The 5,728-nt window shown below is 38.3% G+C and overlaps 1 pseudogene; it reads left to right on the forward strand.

Annotated features, from left to right (window-relative positions):
* Positions 1-3,367: 3,367 nt before the first annotated feature.
* LOC102751893 lies at positions 3,368-4,399 on the forward strand (annotated as a pseudogene).
* Positions 4,400-5,728: the final 1,329 nt, after the last annotated feature.

A 5,728-nucleotide genomic window follows, 5' to 3' on the forward strand; every position in this document is an offset into this window, starting at 1 on the left:
CCCCTCTCTTGGAGGCTAGTGTTTATCTTCCAAGTGCTAATATTGAAACGAAGCTCTTGATTCGGGCAACAGTGAGCCAGGGGGCTTCTGAGCATTTCTCCTCTTCTCGAGTCTTCCATGAGGGAAATTACCTTACAAATCACTGTGCTACTTTTTCAACATAAATCACAAGTGTCTTCCTGGACAGAAGTAAAAGAGCAAATGTATTTAAATAAAAATTAAATCTATTCATATATCTATTCTCCTTTTAACTTTTAGGCATGGTTATGAAATGTTTTTAAAATTAAAAGGTAATAAGTTTTTAAAAGTATGTACAAAAATGAAACCATTTAGAGAGTCTATAAGATGCCTGACAAGATTCTTATTTCAATTATAGTTCTTTCTTACATAAAAATTACATCACTTTATAGAATTAAAAAGTGAAATTTGTAAGTTCAGTGAAGACAGGGATCATTGTAACCTTAATACCCAGCAAGTAGTAAGTGGTTAATATTCATTTGTTGAATGAATTAATAGAAGAATGGAATATTGATAAAATCAAAGTCTTATTAGTAAGATACAAATAATAATAAAATAATAATACAATTATATAATTCTTTTTATAATTAAACATGATTTTGATTTTTCTAGTGAAATTTTTAGTGATTTTAACTTTATCTACAAGAAAGACATTCTAGGAAACTATTATTATGGTTGATATTGATAATATATCTAATTGTTTTTCTGATCTCTATATTTGTGCTGTTCTGGCCTTTCTTTTCTTTATTAAACATATTTTCAGACTGACCTCTGTTAAAGAGAACTGTACAATGGCAAGGACAACTGACTCTGAAAATGACATAACATGCTGAAAAACAGCAATGGCAAATGCACAAAGCAAACCAGACTGCTTTCTTGGCAATTTTAAAACTTGTCATATCTATGATCATTATTTAACTGTAAATTGTATGATGAAAATTTAGAAAATTAGGTTTATTAATTTTTATTTTTCAGAAGCCTTTTATGTCTCTAGAAAACAGAAATTAAACTGTTATAAAAACTCAGAGAATAATTTAGAACAGTTCTTAGACTTTCATATTTTTTAAACCAGTGTAGACAATGAATCAATATTTATCATCTACTATGTACCAGTACCATGCTAAATACTTCACAGTATGTAGAGTATATTCAAGTAACATATTTCTTATAAGGCTAAAAAATGTAACTGACAATTATGAAACAAATAACAACTCAAAATGGAAGGAATAAGTCTTAGCTAATTGGGCGGGGGGAGATGTTTGGGAAAGATGTCATGAGGTGGTTGAAACTGACCTTATCTCTTACCGATATGATCCAGGAAAATGGAAGGAGGTGTGGCACATTAGATAGAAGGAACTTGACAACAGAGAGGGGAATGCACATGGCATGAGTAAAATCAGAATACTGGCCCAAGGAGAACTGGTGGTGCTTTATCTGAAAAGTGTATGGGATACTGGAACCCCTTTAGAGCATGCTATCATGTGTTTATTGTTAGCAGAGGTGTGAATGGAAGGAAAGATTTCTATTGGGAGCCAAGTTAAGCCTTAATAACATTCACTTATCAGGGGAGTAATTTGAAATATTAATTTTTTTCTTTCCTCCAGTGCCCATTATGGGTCTTGACATATGGGCTGTCATTCACCTAGGACCAGGTCTCTGATGAGGCTGGAGAGCAAAGACTCTGAATTCTTGGCTCCTATATTCAAAAGCCTCAATGCAAGTGCAGTGTATGATTTCAAAAAGATTTGAAAGGAAAAGCAATATGGCAAAATATATCCACACTTCTACCCCAGCTCTCAGACCACAAAACCATATAAGCTGTGTAGGAAATCGGAGCAAATTTGGAAGAGAATCAAGAACCTATAGCCTTTTCTTTGTTCCCTGACTCTCCTCCATCATTCTCCCCACAAGTAAAGGTAGGGAAGGATACAATAGAATTGTCATTTAAATTTTGGTTTCTGATAACAAAAGAGACACATCTCTTGCACCCTGGGTGAGACTCAATGAAAGAGCAACCTTCCTAGAGAAGTCCCTGGCACCATCATGATGAAACAAAATACCTCACTGGTTCTGTCTAAACTCTAGTTAGTGATCAAGCCAATGTCCTTCATGAGAATAGAATCGCTGATAATAGAGCAGAGATGGATAAGAGACAGTGTTAGGGACACAGTGAGATCCTTTCAGCATCCCGAACCCTGAATCACAAGATGTGGGGAGATAACTAGGACATGGAAAAGCAGACCAAAAGATTGGGCCAATGAAAACGCAGCATGACAACCAGAGAACATGGCAACTCACACACTTCTAAATAGGTAAACCCTGGGAAGATGCTAATGGCCAAACTCTAACATTTTGTTAGGTGAAAAACATGGTCTGTGCCTGAAAATCAAAGCAGATTTGTTAATGCTCAAAGACATCTGCATAGGATCAAACACATCAAAATAAGAAGCAAATGGCTTCTTTTCCAATACTATCAAATGACTTTTGAGCAAGATTCTTTAACAGCCTACCCCAGTCCTCCAATTTAGACTCAACTCCAGGGAGAAAAGCCAAGATAAAGTTTCATCCAGAATGTGTCTTGGTAATAAACTAGGATTGCCTGAAAAATTACATAACTTTCACAAAATATACCTAGAATAAATTATGATTATGTTTGAGTGTATGAAGACTAAAAGCCAGAAAATGTATTTTGATTATAGAAAATAGTGTTACATTTTTGAACGTCAGGCAATGTCCTTGAAATGCAAGCCTGCTAAATTCATCTTCAAGGTCCCTCAATTGCTGGTGGCTTCCCCTTCCCCTTTGGCTTTCTCCACCCACCCATCTTTTAGGGGCCAAAGCTCAGAGTTATCTAACCCAAAATATCAATAGTGCTGCTGTGAAGAAACCCTGCTATAGCTAATTTCTCTTCATTTCCTGAGTGATAAAATGAACATATTAGTTCCATTTCTACCTGTGGGTGGAGAGACCAGAAATAGTCTTTCTGGATGCAGCCAAATACCTGTATTGTCTGAATGGAACCCTGAAACATCCAAGGTCATCAACCTATAACTCTTGCCCTTAACTCATAGAATATTGACAAATTATCATGAAAGTTCTTTTGACTTTTTTCTTTTATCTGTACTGTTATCTAATGTCTTTGTGAGACACCTCTGCCCAAAATACTAGTCTGCTTAGATATGGTGTACCATCACCATCACCATCAGCGTGCAATAAACAAAGCCTGTCTTTAATTGAATGCTTACCATGTGTCATGCTCTTGATATGCAATTCTTCATTTAATCTGTACAACATTTTGAGGTAGGTTTTATTATGCTAAAACTAAGGATGAGAATTAATAGTTATCAGGAGTGTCCCTGCCACTGTGGCTGCCTGTGTTTGCGGGTCGCAGAGAGCAGAACCTGGTGGGTGGTCGTGATGCCAGAGCTGGCGGTGCAGAAGGTGGTGGTCCACCCCCTGGTGCTGCTCAGTGTGGTGGATAATTTTAACCAAATAGGCAAGGTTGGAAACCAGAAGTGTGTTGTTGGTGTGCTTTTGGGGTCATGGCAAAAGAAAATACTGGACGTATCCAACAGTTTTATAGTCCCTTTTGATGAAGATGACAAAGATGATTCCGTCTGGTTTTTAGACCATGATTATTTGGAAAACATGTATGGAATGTTTAAGAAGGTCAATGCCAGAGAAAGAACAGTTGCATGGTACCACACAGGCCCTAAACTACACAAGAATGACATCGCCATCAATGAACTCATGAAAAGATACTGCCCTAACTCAGTATTAGTCATCACTGATGTGAAACCAAAGGGCCTGGGACTGCCCACAGAAGCATATATTTCAGTGGAAGAAGTTCATGATGGAACTCCAACCTCCAAAACATTTGAGCACGTGACCAGTGAAATTGGAGCAGAGGAAGCTGAAGAAGTTGGGGTCGAACACTTGTTATGAGACATCGAAGACACCACTGTGGGCACTCTCCCAGCGGATCACAAGCCAGGTGCATGGTTTGAAGGGACTGAACTCCAAACTTCTGGATATCAAAGGCTACCTGGAGAAAGTGGCTACAGGCAAGCTTCCCATCACCCACCAAGTCATCTACCAGCTGCAGGATGTCTTCAACCTGCTGCCAGACGTGGGCCAGCAGGAGTTTGTCAAGGCCTTTTACCTAACAACCAACGGCCAGATGGTTGTGGTGTATTTGGCCTCCCTGATCCGTTCAGTGGTTGCCCTGCACAACCTCATCAACAACAAGACTGCCAACAGGGATGAAGAGAAGAAAGAAAGGCAGGAAAAAGAAGAGAGCAAAAAGGATAGAAAAGATGACAAAGAGAAAGATAAGGAAAAGAGTGATATAAAGAAAGAAGAGAAAAAGGAGAAAAAATAAAACATGTAGCTTTTTAATTTGTAAATTAAAATTTTATAATCTAACTTGTGTGCCACCAGAGAGTTCTTTTCATTTAAGTGCTTGTTAAAAAGCTGTATTGACAAGAGCTCAAGAGCTCTCCGCCCCAAGTCACTCTTGCTGTGGCATTACATGGAAGTGAATGGATAGAGGAACTGATCTCGTACTAAACTGCAGCATAGGACGCTATGAATTGGGATTAGGACAGCTCAGGCTTCAGATTCTGTGACAAAAGTAAACAGCATTTTGGGTACTCTTCATTCTTTTATCTGTAAAACCAGTAGTTGAATTTTCCTCATCTCAAAAGACTCTTGTTGGGGTCTGCTTCTGGCAGTTTGCAAAATTGCTAAGTGGAATGCGTGAATTCCCAAAGTGCTCTGCCTCCAACACCTCTGAGGTCCAACCCTTCTCAACTCTGTTGAGAACACCATGCCACGGGACACTTGGACCTTGAGCTCTGGCATTCTCGGGCTTGGGATCCAGCTCCATGTATTGTTTACCTTAAGGACAATTAAATGGCTTAGTTAAAAAAAAAGAATTAATAGTTATCATTCCAAAGCTCATATCCAAAAGGAGCATAGCCTAATTTGATGATAAAATTGTTCTAATGATTATTTTATACTTCACTACCCCCTGCCTACCCTTTTTAAGTTAATTACTATTCTGCAGAAAATAACATAGTCACGTACCATGCTCTCCCAATTGCCTAAACTGGATGGTCCATATTGATCTAACCCCTACTATGACTCCAATTTTGAATCAGGGCTATCTAGAAATGCTCCCCACCCCACCCCACCTTTTCAGACTGATCAGATTGGTGAGTATCATTGAATAACAGCACAAACCTAAACTATATCTAACCTTACACATTCCTTGTACAATTTTATAGTCGAGAATCCAATCTAGACCCCATGTTGTATTCAGTTGTCACATGTCTTTTGTCTCTTTTATCTTTCTTGAAGAGTATTGGCTAGTTGTTTTATAGAATATCTCTCACTTTTGGTCTGTCTGATGTTTCCTCATGATTCAATACCGTTGTACATGTCTGGCAAAAAATACCAAAGATAATATTGTGCCCTTAGTCTAGAGATGAAGCCAAGGGTGTGACTGCAGAATCTTTCGTTAAGACCTCAGAGAACTCTTCAGTCATACAAAAGGCCCTATACTGCCACCTTGGGTTGAAAAGTATCGGGACAGCATAAAAGTACAAAAAGGCAATTGGATCCCCCAAAATATCAGCAAGTAGCCTGGGAAAACTACTCACTGGCAAAAGTGATGTCTTTCATGAGAAGGGAAGGATGACTCAGCAGG

This window comes from Myotis davidii, unplaced genomic scaffold (genome assembly GCF_000327345.1).
Source record: "Myotis davidii unplaced genomic scaffold, ASM32734v1 scaffold159, whole genome shotgun sequence".
In the NCBI taxonomy this organism is placed as follows: Eukaryota; Metazoa; Chordata; class Mammalia; order Chiroptera; family Vespertilionidae; genus Myotis; species Myotis davidii.